This window comes from Hibiscus syriacus, unplaced genomic scaffold (genome assembly GCF_006381635.1).
Source record: "Hibiscus syriacus cultivar Baekdansim isolate YM2019G1 unplaced genomic scaffold, ASM638163v2 tig00019423_pilon, whole genome shotgun sequence".
In the NCBI taxonomy this organism is placed as follows: domain Eukaryota; kingdom Viridiplantae; phylum Streptophyta; class Magnoliopsida; order Malvales; family Malvaceae; genus Hibiscus; species Hibiscus syriacus.
The window spans coordinates 216019-231966 of NW_024062470.1; the positions used below are offsets into that span (position 1 = coordinate 216019).

The 15948-nt window shown below is 33.9% G+C and overlaps 2 pseudogenes; one reads left to right on the plus strand and one right to left on the minus strand.

The window, feature by feature from the left end:
- Nucleotides 1–264: 264 nt before the first annotated feature.
- Nucleotides 265–7749, plus strand: LOC120209631 (annotated as a pseudogene).
- Nucleotides 3086–11148, minus strand: LOC120209595 (annotated as a pseudogene).
- Nucleotides 11149–15948: the final 4800 nt, after the last annotated feature.

The window sequence follows — 15948 nt, forward strand, 5'->3', positions numbered from 1 at the left end:
TTTTTTTTATGTGATGTTTGGATTGTGTTTAGATTTAGAGTGAAAAATATTTTATTTAATTTAAAAAATATAATTTTACTTTATATATTTAAAAATAATTATAATAATATTTTTTATATATTATTTTTTTTAATTAAATCACTGTTTTTTATTATTTTAGTCAAATAACAATTTATTTTGGGCGTCCCTACAACGCACCCTCTCCCTCCTTCCATCCAGCGCCCCGAATCCATCTCCCAAATGCAGCGCACGTTAGTCACCCTCACTGTCCCCCGTCAACTCCCTGAAAATAAATAAAAAATATGAAACTGGCCTTTTTCCAGAATTCAGGATGAGGAAATCTCCACTTCCAGTTTGGGCGTGTTGTTTTAACGCGGGGGTTAGTTCCTTGGGGGAGCTGAAATGCTAGCCGTTCATGGTTCATCTCACCATCGATCCTCGCCGTCCGACTGGGTCCACTTGAGCTTTTCTTTGCCTTTTGTAGAAAGTCTGATTCATTTCTTTTAACAAAGTGGAAAAAGATACAACAGCTTACATGAACAATCAAGCTTAGTCTTTTATTTGGCTGGGTGTAAGGACGGGTAGTAATCAGGAAAATTGTATCCAGTTTAAATTGTTGGGAAAGAGGGCGTTTCTCCCGAAATATTACCCAAACACTATATATTTTCTTGTTAGATATTGTGCCGACTATATTTCTCGATTTAACATCTTTTGTATGAATGCGAGCCCCCTACATCACGCTTTACGCCACGTGATCGAAGGTGCGCCCCCGAGGCGCGCCATACCAAATGTGTAAAAAAATTGGATGTTTGCTTTGTAAATATTTTTAAATGGGTGTCAAATATTTCATTAATTCCTATTATGATGACATTTGTGTAAAAACATAAACATTTTATAAATATTTTGAATTGTGTAAATACGTCATTAATTCCATATTGTTAATCGGCTAGGGTTTTAATGAAGTGGACAGTGTGTAGTAGTTGAGTTTATTATTTTAGTATCACAAGTTTATTTTTTATAATAATAAATTTTTTATAATTTTAAAAATTATAAATTTTATATATTTTGAAAAAATTATTGAATAATAATTCATTTAATCCCTTAATTGTAATTAAAAATTTATTTTAATATTTTTTATATTTTTAAACAATTAATTTTAAAAGGCAATAATTTTTTTTCAAAAATATATGAAATTTATAATTTTTAAAATTATAAATATTTATCATCATCATCGTCATTTTGTAAAAGAAATACTAGTTATAAAAATTTTTATTTTTTAAAATACTTACCCTCAAAGTTTTTATATACTAGATTATATGTATTGTGTAATTTTAATACAAAAATTTAAATAATTTTATTAAAATTGAATAAACATTATTAACTGTTGTTAAAAATTAATAAATAATAATTCATTTGATCCCTCAATTGTAATTAAAAGTTTATTTTAATATTTTTTATATTTTTAAACAATTAATTTTAAAAGGTAATATTTTTTCAAAAATATATGAAATTTATAATTTTTAAAATTATAAAATATTATTATTATCATCACCATCATCATTTTGTAAAATAAATATTAGTTATAAAACTTTTATAAAATTATTCATATTTTAAAATACTTACACTCAAAATTTTCTTATACTAGATTATACGTATTGTGTAATTTTAATGCAAAAATCAAAATAATTTTATTAAAAATGAATAAACATTATTAATTGTTGTTAAAAATAAAAATTAATGAATAATAATTCATTTGATCTATTAATTTTAATTAAAAGTTTATTTTAATATTTTTTTATATTTTTAAACAATTAATTTTAAAAGAAAATATTTTTTCAAAATATATGAAATTTATAATTTTTAAAATTATAAAAAAAGTATTATTATAAAAAATAAACTTGTGACACTAAAATACTAATAAACTCAACCACTATACACACTGTCCACTTCATTAACTTGTTACAAGACCCCAGCCAATTTACAACCTGGAAATAGAACTACATTTATGGGCTTTCTTTAGTATTCCTTTTATAGTTAATAAAAAAGTTTTTTTTGGCACCCTAATAAAATTAATAACACATTTGGCACCCGTTTAAAAATATTTACAAAATTAACACTCAGAATTTTTACACAGCACAGTACAGGGACGCGTCTTTCTACAAAGAGTGTTAGATGAAAAAATATAGTCTGAACGATGTCTAACAAAAAATATTAAATGAAAAAGATACTTTTTCGAGATAAACGCCGGGAAATAGAACTACGTTTATGGGCTTTCTTTAGTATTCCTTTTATAGTTAATAAAAAAGTTTTTTTTGGGGTTTGTGAATATAGAGAGTATGGTTTTTAGAATCGAATCGGTTAACGAACCGGTCATGCTATCGGTTTATTGGTTCAATCGGTCGAATCGGTTCGATCGGTCGGAAAAATCGGACGACGTTATAATTATTTAAAAAATTAAATAAAAATACCAAAAATATTTAATAAAAAATAATTTTTTATATCATAATTCATATTCAAAGCAAGTCATAACATATATAAGTTAAAACCCATAAAATCAAGTGAAACAAAATGATTCAAATTAACTACAACATAATATTTAAGGTAAAACATATTAAATAATAAATATAATTATATAATTATAATTAAAAAATAAATTTGGGACTAAAAATCATAACAAAATGATATTGTTTGGTTTAATTTTTTTTAAAAAATAATCCCACGTGACTAAGAAAAATAGAAGATCATCCCAACTAACTTCTATAAATAATTCAAAATCATAGAGCCTTTTGGTAAGCATTGAGTAAACTATTCTTTCACTTCAATCAAGCTCGAATTTTAGACTTCAATCGAACTTCTAAATTTTTTTTGAGTTCAAGCCTTTTCGAGTTCAAGTTTCAATATTATATTTCGAGTTCGAGTTAAACTTCATAATTTTTAGCTCGTGAGTTTGAATCGAGTTGAGTTTACTTTTAAATTTTTCAAGTTCGAGTCGAGCTCAGCAATACTCGAGTTCGACTTTACTTGTTTAACAAACGACGTCGTTTGATTTAATTTAAAAAAAAAAATTGGCGATTTTTTCCAGTTTTCAGTCGATTCGGTTTAGCGGTTCTGGCCGGTTCGCTGATAACGATTTAACTGATCTAAATTGAACCGAATTAGACAACGATTTTCGATTAAACCGATCGATCCGGTCCGATTTTCAAAACAATGATGGAGAGCAAAGAGCTGAATTTTGGTAAGGAGAGTAAAGCAGGAATAGGAGGAGATAGGTTTACAGATAGGAGCAAGGATTTTGCTATGTGATAATGATACCAAGAGCTGTAAAGGGTTTTTTCTCTTCTTTTGAGACGTTCTTATCAGGGTATACTTCACTCTTTGTTGATTTTCCTTTGTCATTCTTATGGAGTTCTCAGCTATTTTATTTCCTTTTCAAAGTTTATAAGTTAATTTTTGTCTTTTATGTTAATTTCATTTGTTGTTTGGTTTTGTTTGATTTGTGTGATTTAGATGCTTGATTAAGTAAAAGGATGATAAGTGGGTTGATGCCATGATTGTTGTTGGAACTGGTTGATTTTTTTAGGCTTGAATATTGAAATACAGTTGCAAACTCGCTATTATAGTTAGATAAAAATAAATAACTACAAAATAGCTTACCCTTTTCTTGTGTGAAAAAACAGGACTTTGTAGCTTGTAAGGCTGTAACATGTATAGAACATTACTAGGAATGCTCAGATATATACTATTCTCTTTCATAATGCTTTTTATTTCCCGATTATTCTACTTTTGGTTGCTGAATCCTAGTCTTTTGACTTGATTTGCTTTGCCCCACTAGAGCTGCTCTTCTAGGAAACTTGGTAAAAAGGGTATGTTAGCTATACATGTATTTGCCTTGCCTATTTGTCTTCTAGTTCCTTGACTCTCATGCTTTGCCTGGCCAAAGTGAGAAGTTTTAGTAAGATGTGGGTAATAAAGGAAAGAAAGAAATGAACTCTCCTCTAAGGAAGCACCGGATAAAGTGCAATACAGGAAATGAGGACTTATGTGTAATTCGACATGTATAACATAGTGCCAAGTATGCTACATCCTTTTCATGCATATAGAGCAACGAGGTAGAAGTAAAATGAAAATACAACGGACGGCATTTTGAGTTGAATTGTATTCTATTTCTCAGTTACTATCCACGAAGTTGAATAATGTATTTTCGTAAAACTTTTAGAGTATGCTCACTGTGTCGCTTATTTAGGCTGCTTCTACGTTTTGTAGGAACTCAACTTTTTGTATTACTTCTATCATTATAAGTTCCACTTAGAGTTCCCTATAGTTTCATGACAGATGACACTTCCCATATGCTTCTTCTGGAAGAGAAATCAGCTTCTTGATTCTGTTGCTTTTTATTTGCAGTGACTTCAGTAAGGTCTGCTAGACAAGTTATTGATGCATTGAATGCCGAGGGAGCTGAAATTGATATCATACTCGCTGAAGTTGACCTCCCAATGTCAAAAGGAATGAAGTTGTTGAAGTATATTATGCGGAATAAAGAACTGCGTCGGATTCCTGTTATTAGTAAGTTTGCCTTTAACCTTCTTTTCTTCAGCTGTTTGACTTTCGTTGTTTTGAATTTTCCTTCTGGTGTTTGTGGTCTGATCATTACATTTTTCTTTCCTTTCAATGATAAGTGATGTCAGCCCAGGATGAGGTCTCTATTTTTGTTAAGTGTTTAAGGCTTGGTGCTGCTGAATTTGTGGACGCATATGTGGAGAAGGCGGCGCGAGGTTTGTGTTATTTAGCAGTTTTCTTTTACTAGTTGGTTTCAATTGTACTTTCTTCCGGGCTGTCCTTCGTTCCTCCCTATTGTAAAAATTGTTCCGTTGTTCCATTGCTGTTTATGCTTATAAGAGTACAATTAGGGTGAAAAATATATAGAGAGAGCTAAAAGAACCATTAACTTACATTCTTTCAGAACTTGACATGTATGCATGTATGGATGTTTAACGGGAACTTATTTATATATTCATTTGAAAAGTTTTCTCTGGCAGCTTGGTCTGGCAAAAAGGAGCATCTTGAACTATGACTTTGATCTGGTGGCATCAGACCCTAGTGATGCAAATACAAACAGTACCACTTTGTTCTCGGATGACACAGCTGACAGGTCACGGAAGATCACCAATCCAGAGATGGGAGTTCCTATCCACCAGGAAGAAGAGGTGAGTATTGAAGTTGGATAGCAAAATACGTATTTGTGTGCTTTTAAAATTAGGGGAAAAGCGTGTTTGAATGTGCATCCCGAGATCATTAACTTTTACTTTTAGGAAATGGCCGCTGGTTATAAGATATGTGATTTAACAAGTATCTATTGTTATTGCCTTCCCGTTAATATTGTTGCAGTTAATCTCCATTGCTTCTTGTGATGAGATTTTTTAGTAGGTGATTTTATACTCCTGAACTGGAATCTGTTATCTGTGGAACCGATTATCCAGGTAGTTTGCAGCCATTGTGAAGTTGTATATGATGGGTCATAAAATGCACTTTGCAGAATTTGGAATTGTAGGCATGAACGAAACAAGGTTAAAAAGTAACCCCATCCAAAACACCTTAGGCATAGGCAAGTTGTATATGAATGTGTATAATATATACCGACTCTTGCCACAAAACCTTGAGGCCATTAAGATTCTCCTCTCTTACATCTATGCTGCTGCGGATGCATGTCGTAATTTCATAATCTTTACTTGGTTTTACAAATATATGGCAAATCATTGGTTTAAAGAGTGAAATTTGTTGTTTGTGTTCAAATAAGTGTTTTTGTCTTTCAGTTCGCTGCTGCTACTGTGGAACCTCCTCAGAATGATTTCATCTGAATGTCGTCCCGGTGTTCCAGGAATAAGTGTTCGGAGAACAGGTGGACTGCTCTTCTATTGATGCATGTGATATTTTTAAGTAGAGACATGGAGTGATATATAATTTTGCCTTCTATTTTCATATTCTTTGGAGAACGTTAGTCTTCAGTATAGCGTTTAATTTTTGAATGCATGGAATATTGCTTTGTTCTATTATTAATCGAGTCAGAGAATGTTTTACGTCACCAATTTGTCAAAATTGGCGATCTTTATTAGAAGAGATATATATGAAATTCTTCAAGGGCTTGACACTGGATTTAATGTTTCTTGAAGGGTAGATATCTGTCTCCATAACATTTCTGTTTAGTTTCCAATACCACAAGGATGAGTGGCTTTGCATAGGATTAATATCATGCTAGTTTATGTGCCGAGAACTGGGACTTGTTCGGAGAGTCTGTGTCTTATATCTTATTCTTTATAATGCAAGCACCAGTTATCATGTGATAACACGGGAATTCCAGAAAACTACGGCTGTGACTCTTTTCTCTGGTTTCCAGACTTTTTCATTCATTGGTTCCCTTATTCAGTAGATGTCCTAATGTTGGTAGTCTTTTGCAGGGCAGCTTGCATGTGGTCCAAATAAGAGTGAGCTAAAGATTGGTGAGTCTTCAGCCTTCTTACTTATGTAAAGTCACCTGCAGTAAAAAGCAGCACTCAAGCGGCCACCCCTAGTGACGAAAATGCTGCTCAAAATAAGATCTTTGAGCGAATCTTCCTCAATCCGGTCAACAAGTGGTTAATGGTACCCAAGTACACGAGAACGGTGAAGCATGGGAAAACTGTTCACAAGGCGGTGACTTTCAAAGCAGCAGCAGTGTTCCGGATTCACTTTCCTTAGAAAGGTCTGCATCAATTGAGTTCTCACAACAAGAGTTTTAGGGAAGACAAGTTTCTTCAGGAACTTATGCCACCAAGAAATGAACCTCTACATGATGTATCTGGTTTCCCAACACAGAATGCTTATTCATACTATATGTAGGGAAGCATGACTCAAGTTATGATGCCACAATCGATCCAGTTGTTTCAGAACAACCTACTTGAACTCCGAAATCATGCAAGTTCCAGTGTGCTACCTCAATATAATCACCTTCGACATTGTCATTCCCATCCACATGCTAGTGGGATGGCATCATCATTTCCGTACTATCCAGTTAACATGTGCATGCAACCTGGTCCGGTGCCGACAGGTTCCTCATGGCCATCAGTCGGAAATTCATCTTCCAGTGAAGTGAAACCAAGTAAGGTTGACAGAAGAGAGGCAGCATTAGTCAAATTTAGGCAGAAAAGGAAAGAGCGCTGTTTCGATAAGAAGATTCGATATGTAAATAGAAAAAAGCTAGCTGAGAGGAGGCCTCGCTTGAGGGGGCAGTTTGTGAGGAAATCAAATAGTGTAACTGTTGATCTTAACGGGGAACCTGCTTGTGCTGATTACGAGGAGGATGAAGATGACAATGAGGAGGTATTGAGGGAGTCTTCTCCTGAAGATGATACGTAATGATTGTTGATGTTCACTCTATATTTATGGATCATCTTCTTTTTATTTTATTTTATTTTATATTATATTATTATATTTCTGTACCTCTGTGGAAGGAGTAGTAGTGTTCCATTGAAAGAAGTCCTTCTTACCGAAGAAGAGCGAGGACCACAGATCAGAGCAAACGTGCATCCTTCGGAACCAGGTGAAAAGCGGCCGGATCAAAATGTTGGACGTGCTTCCTTAGGAACCAGTGCCCATGTGGAGTGCATGTAAATGGATATTAAGCATTGTAGGTGTATTGTTTTCCATGGTTCAAATTTAAACAATAGACCCAAAAGTATTGGCAGCATTTTTGTTATAAGGAAGTTTGTGTAATGAAGAATGTAATCAAATCCTATGGAATGACAGTTGCATGTATTTACTCCTCAACCTTAGGTGCCACTCGGGTCAGATTATGTAACAATTTTACACTCTTACATTTCTCCTCATATTGTATTTAGTGACTTTGTATGTTTCAAATGTACTTACATTAAAGAATCTGCATTTTGGGTGTCTTATAAGACCTCAGAGTCGTGCAAATCCCATACTGCCCCGAGACGGGTTGCTTAAATTTAAGGGTAAACTACAGCGTTTGAGTGTTCTCACTTAACTAAAAAAAACATAAAATATGATCAATTTCGCTTCGTTTTAATTGAGATTTAGTCACTGAAGATTAACAACCGTTAAACTTTTAATGGTTTGCTAACGTGGTACGTTAAATATATAAAATTAAAATTACACCATTTCAACTTAGATAATATGTGGATTAAGTCTTTTGTTACTTTCCTTTTGTATTTGTACACTTTTGGTCATTTATGTTATCGTTTTATTATGTTTTGGTCACTTACGTTATCGTTTTATTAAGTTTTGGTCACTTGGACGTTGAATGTCATTAGTTTGATGACGTGACTCGTTAGTAAAATGATTTAATTTTTATTTTAACCCTACACTTTAGACAAAATATTGATTATGTATCTTTTTGTGAATTCAAATTAGTTTAGGGATAAAATTTCAATTTATCCATTTTAAGTAGGTTTTCTTCCTAATCCCATTATTGTTAAGCTTCTCCATGCTTCTTCAGACATCTCTACTCCGTTGTTCCATTTGCCTTCTTTCAAGGACTCGGGGTACATTTCAAGAATAATGAAAGATTTTCAACTTCCGATAATAAATAATAACACTACAAGTTCAGAGAAAAATGAGGAGTATACATCTATAGATAAAATGAAGTTGGGTAATCTCATCTATACAAACTAAAAATTCAATTTCAAAAGATTAAACTTACATAATGTCAAATCCAACAAGAAGACAAATCAATGGATCCAAATAGCGCGATAACAAGATATCACTGTTCGTGATGATTTTCCTTGAGAAAGCTCCTATGGTGAAACATAATCAACGAATCCAATAATCCATAATTGGATCCGTGAATTCATCCACTGAACTCAATCCAAAATCCATTATCTTCAACGTGAAATCTTTGTTTTTACTCAAGAATAAGCAATTTTCCGATTCTATACCTCTATGAATCACCGTTGACTCTTGTGATCTGTCGCATCACCGCCATTGATTCAGCCTCTGAGTATCTCATTTTCGAGTGACCAAAACTTAACAAAACGATAACGTAAGTAACCAAAACTTAATAAAACGATAAAGTAAATGACCAAAAGTGTACAAATATGAAAGGAAAGTGACCAAAACTTAATCAAAGTATTATCTACATGAATATGATGTAATTTTATTTTATATTCATCGTGTCACCTCAACAAACCGTTAACCTTTAGTGACCACATCTTAATTAAATAAAACGAAAATGACTAAATCTTATGTTGTTTGAATTCGGTGAGAAAAAATTATAAAACTCAAATGAAAGTAACAATTTATGTAGTTTACCTAATATTTAATGTAAGGAAGCTAAGCTAGGTTATTAGTTGAGCTTGAAAACTCAAGTGAGAGATTTGAGATTAAGAGATTAGGATCAGAGACGATCGTATGATTTTATGTTGAGAAGGAGTTTGCAGTAATAGCTTATTTTTCAGATTGTGAGTTTTATGACATTTTTATTCCACTCAACCATAAGCTTAATTAAGGATTCAAAACAAAACAAAGATAAATATTTTTTCAATTAATTAATTTAATCGTATTGTATATACATGTATACATTATTAATCACAATATTTAACTTTAAAATCTGAATTGAATTATTTTAGAGATTAATAAATTCATCACACAATATTTTTCATAATTTAGCCAAAACGTTTATTCATTTAATTTGTTAATTTTATTTAATCAAAAAAATTAAATATAAGAATTAATTTCGAAATCTAAGTAAAGTACATGGACTATTCATGGAATTTGACCCAACCTTTCGTTATCATCGTCTTTACAAATATGTGATATTTCCCAGGTTAGTTGGTGGCTCTATGAAGCTTATGAAGGATCTCCAATGGCCTCACCGTCTCATTCCTAATCCTCTTAACTTTAGGGCTTAACAACCCTTTATGTCGAAACCCATACTTTCAATCACCTGATTATCCCCAAAATTAAAAGCTCTTTGCATGCTTCTCAAGCATTTCTCCACCGGATAATCCCCATAACTCCCACAAGGCTTACACCCCACGAAATGCGTCACAAACGGCCACCGTTCGTCCCCCAGCACCGGCCGGTGCTTCTCCATCATCTCCTCGTACCGGTCGACCAATCCCACCCAGTACCCGTGCAAATAATATCGATTCTCAATGAAAACTTTCCATCCATTGCTCCTTTTGTGAAATCAACAAGTGAATCAATGCCGATGATCGTCTGCTTCAAACGCCGGTCTTCCGTTCAAACTCGCCGTCAGAACTTTACCGGCCGTCTCACGGATTTTACCCTTCGGTCCCATCGGCGCCCACGAATCCAGCAAATCCAGCGACCATTGACGGTTCCTCAACAAGAAACTCCCTGTGTTCAAAGCAACCCATGATTTCTTCTCCATCAGATCCTGGTATCCATGGACGATCAAGTTATGGTTTTCGTATTTGGAAAACGGGATTTCGAAGGCCATGTCTGTGAAGAAAGCATCACTGTCGAGCCACCAAATCCACTCAACTTCTGGGTGAGACAACATTAACTTCCTTATCAATGGCAATTTCGACCAATACCCGGAGTTGTTTATCTAAATGAGCCATGTTATAAACAATTTCCATCCCATGAAGCCGACAGTAATCGATCTTGTTCTTTATCGCCTTCAGCAAGTAGTGGTCTCCAATAGCGTTATCACATGGGTTCGGCGGCGAACCAGTAACCAGCAAGATCCGAGCTTTTCCATTAATGAAGTTTGGGAATCCCGGATTCTGGGAAAGCCAAATCTGTCGCTGTTGATCCCAGTTTGAGACGTTGGGTCCCAGGGAGAAGGTGATATTATGGTCGGTCTCATTCTCCGGAGGTTTGTCCGTGTCGGAATCCGAGCGGATATCGGCGATGATCCGGTTGGTTTCTTCGATAAGTTTTTTGGTTGTTGTTAGCTTCGACTTGGAAGCTTCCCAAACTGCCGATGCCAATGGTGCCGCGAAGTACGAGGATGGTAATGAAGCCGCAAAAGATTGTGATTTTGATGTTGCTGAAGGACTTGTTGAACTGACGGCCACGCGGCATTCGGTTTCTTCCGCCACCGACGGCGTTGTTGGTTGTGGGTAAGCCGCCGCCGCCGCCGCCGCTGAAGAATCTCTTTTGCGGAATGAAATTACGTTGACCCATGAGGGAAAAAACGGAAATATAGAAAACAGAATTTACGTATCTTTCTGTGGTCAGATCTGAGAATGAGAGATTGATGAAAAATGAATGGATTTCAGGTTTTTATTTATAAAATTGTACATGCAAAAGTAAGAGGAATTGAAATGACGAACGTGCATTCCACTCATGAAATCAAATCAAGAATTATTCAGGAAATGGGTTTGATTACGTTCAAACAACAAGCGGTATTTGAAGAGAGCATGGACTGCACGTCCCCAAATGATGTTGCTGCTTTTGCTGTACTTAACCATGACCGAGCATGTACTGCTGCATTATTTGTCAACTCCTGCAACTGCACGAATAAAGCAACATCACACAAGTACTGAATATATGCAAGTGTAAAGCTAACTTGAATACCAAGAGGCAGGTCTGTGTAAAATGACATGAACGCGTTCTAATACTAATAATAACAAATCAACGTGAAGAAAAATATCTAAACGTTTCTTCTTTTGAAGAACAAAGAGCAAAAGTAGCAAATGCATCAAGAAGTTATTAATCCTTGTAGGCTAATGATTACTTAACAGATTGATCAAGTCAAGTCTACCAATGTTTGAGGCCTTGCATCTCAAAAAGCTTTGTGAAGCAAGACTCTATCTATCCCAGGAGTAGAATACAGACGCGTCCGACATAAGTAATTTATTTCTTTTCTAGTTTTTTCCCCCTAAATACTTGAATGGTTATACGGCTGTTCATACGTCTGAGTATATGTTTGGCATAGATGTTGCATGTCAGTACTTAAGAACAAATGAAGAGTCGGAGCAATATAGCTATTGAAATTTGAATGAGAGATGAAAAGAACAAATTGCTATAATATCTATCAATCTGCTTCTATCTGTATAAGCATCATCATTCCTGGCTCTAACCCCAAATTATCCAGGAGGTGCACAACCAGAATAAACTAAGAATCCAAGATCAAAACTGTCTCACCCATGATGCTACTAAAAGAAGATGATGAACAATTGCACTGCTCTGCTACCTTACATACAAACCTACATGCCTTTGGAGGTAAAACTGGCTAATATTTTTCCTAAGATGCTTCTTTTAAGCAAAAAGAACAAACAGAAAAGAGGCAAATTCCACCACCTTGCAGTATATTGTTTCATTAATTTAATATATCTCCATTTTGTTATTTCAGAAATTAATAAGAAAAATAATATGGGTGGGAAACACGAATAGAGACAGTCGTACATCTTCTCTATCTCTTGGTGGTATGTCTTGTACCCACTCAACCTCCGCCATTCGGTATCTGCATTAAACATAACATAACAGAAGTATGATGTTCCGAAACAAATTCATGCCGACATGAATCAGTGTTGTCAAGGGTTTGAGGCACAATCTTGGCACTTAAACCCTTATATTGCCTCGAGCGCAAAGTGCTAGTTAAGTAAAGCACAATATGCATATGTGCAAGTTTTTTGTAATACACACACATATATAGGGTTAGGATCTACTTACACTCAGTGTAAAACTTTCCCATTTTAGACGGTTGGATTGAATGAAATCAAATGTTGAGATTAATTCCTTTTTACTGTAAATATCTTCTCATTTTCTATTGTTAATCTTAACGACTTAGCCTTTGATTTCTCCTCATCCGACGAGCCTAAAAAGGTATACAACTTTTTAGATTTACACAATATAATTGGATCCTAACCCATATATATATAAAGCTTAAGATATATAATAAACTCTAATATGGAGTCTAGTATATCTACAAAACATGCAATTTTTTTACTGGCCAATATGCATGATTCCCTTGCGAACAATGTTTGTTGTTGAATGTTCAATATTACGAAGTATAGAGTTTGATATTATCCTTTTCTTAGTAGTAAAGGTGTATCAAATGAAAAAAAAATTAAGGAAATTAAAGAGAAATGTGAAAAATAAAAGAAGAAGAGAAATTCAATCAAGCAGCCATTTTTTATGCGTATCACCTTACAAAAAAGCACGTGTAGGTGCACTAGGTTTGAGCTGAAAGGGTATAAGGTGCAGATGTGCCTGGGCGCACACCTTGACAACACTGGTATGAATAATGGAAATTGTGAATCTAAGCATACAATATACATGATCCAATTAAAAGACGAGGTTAAGAAAACAAAATATTCTCAAATGTAAACAATGCAGCAAAGGAATCGCATTAAAAAGAAATAAGTCTACAAACACTTACTCTGTGATCTCCACTTCACAAGCAAAATCAGCAATTGAATCTGTATCGGGATCACGGATGACCTACAAATATAATTGACAAAAGAAACATAGAAAACAGAAGGAAAAAAAAGAGAGAGGAACTACTGGCCATTCAACATGCGTAGACAGCCATAACATACCCAAATTTCTTTCATTTATAATACACAATTATGATTAGAGAGTATGAAACTCACCATAAGTCTGTAGCGTGGTTCAAATATGTGGAGTGGAAACTTATGACACGGGATGACAACATCCATGACGAAAAGCGGTATCAGATCATTACCAAAATTTATCAGACTGTCTGTTCTGGCCTTCTTTCAGCATATTCTTGAGGGAAGATCCTCTGTATGATGTTTCTTAGCGTTACTAATATTATTATTTATTTTCATATTACAGTTGGCCCAAATTACAAAGAAACAATGCAACCCACTGCACCAAAGCCCAACAACAAATCCCAACAAACAGCCAACGATCCGAGGCCCAGGAACCAAGCCCATCCAAATGACCCAAACCATTTAGGGTTGTTGGTAACTCTTCTAGCGCCTCCTCCTCCTTAGCCACCTGATATGGAACCGTTCAGCGCCGTTTCAGTCGGCCATCTACACCAATCAAAAAGAGGCAAAATTAGTCTAAATAAGCCAAAAAATTAATAACAAAAATCCCAAAACATTATCTCGAGGAGTTGTGTTTCCGGTCAACATCATCAATAAAATAAATAACTAATTGAAGAAAATTCAGATTTTAGGATGAGTACGTATTTTCGATTGAGAGAGGATAAGTAGCCTCTTGCCGGCATGCATGCATGTTTTTCAAGGTTTTAGGAGCTGTGTTCTTTGCTGTTACTTTTAATGTTTAACCAACACACTTGATGAAACCAGTGGTGTGCTCTTGAAAACAACTGATGGAAGCTGCAAGTGTTTTACATTTTAATAATATAAGTAATATGATAACAAATATAAAACATTCTTAAACAACATATTTAATATGAAAATAATCATGGAAAGAAAATGAGAAAACTCACTATGTCGAAAAAACAATACAAAAAGATTTGTGTCTAAACATAATTTAAGATTTAATTAACTTATTTTTAAACCCATATCCATAATATTTATTTATAGAAATAAATTCATAAATGAAACTTGCATAGAAAGAAGTTTATTTAAAATGAATTTCCTACTCTTCATCATCAATGCCTAAAGAGAAATGTTTTACTCGAATTAAATTGTTGCATCTACAGCAGGAGTACTTAATGAGTTGAGCAGTTTGAACTCGACTAGGTTAAAACTTAATAAAAGCTCGATTCGGGTGGACTCGACTCGAGACCTTAATGAGCCAAGTCAAGCAAAGTCCAACTCGGCTCGATAAGTTCACGAGAAACTCATTAATTTTTCATAACTTTTTAATAATTATCTTAAAAAATTACTTCATTAAAAATTACTTATTTACTAATAGATAATAAAAAAGATGATTAATTACCAATCTATTGATTTTCTAATAAATAAATTTAAATACTAAATTGTTAATTAATCATTATTATTTTATTACACCTAAAAAACAAACTTTAATTATTATTTAAATGTATTTATCGATTGTTATTTTAGTGTTCAAACTTTGAATTTATTTTATACACTCTTTTGACTTTTTTCCCTAATCCAATTTATGTTTATATTAAGTTTTATATAGTATTAATGGATTTTACTTATAATTAAAAAAAATTATGAATTTAGAGAGCAACGAGGATAGCAACAAATTTTCTTAAAGAGTACGAGTCGAGCATAATTTTAACGAGTAACGAGTCGAGTCGAACAACAAAATTTTTTAACGAACACAATTCAAACAGTGCCCAACTCGCGATCGACTCGCTCGATAAGCACCCCTATCTACCACCCCCATATCCTCGTCTTAACCTGGCCCAATCCAAGAAAAAAGGATGATACAACTCTTGGAAGCTCGTCGATGGCTGTGAACAAAGTCTGGAGGTGAATACTGTCCTGGAAGCTCAAGCTCAAGCTCTAGCAGTCAATATATACAAACATGCAATTTGTATCCATATAATATATAACACATGTCATAACCATTTTTTTGTAAAACAATTCTGTATTATTTTAAAAACGATTACGACTTTATTTTGGAAAAATTGGTGATTTGTAATTAATTTGAATTAAATTGAATAGAGTCGCCATCGACCTTTGGGTTAGGTAGGCCGAATACCTAAAAACGTCTTTTAAAACAATTTTAAGAAAGATCATTTTTAAGACAAAAATAGTCTGCGTTTACCAAAGATTCAATTAAAATGGATTCGGGAGTCGGTTACGTGTGGGGAAGGATAAACACCCCCACAACGCCCAAAATTGGTACTGTGTCGCTTACACATCGTCGTAAATGGTGGAAATTACAATTTGAATATGAAGTAAAAAATATGATCTATTTATTGAATATTTGTTAAAATTAAAATAATAGAAATACTTCACTTGGTAAGAAATCTCAAGATTTGCAATCCTCCAACGGGAAAGCTATCTCATCTATTTCTTATCTATAAAGTATGTCCTATCTTTTAATTACCCCTAAATAATATCG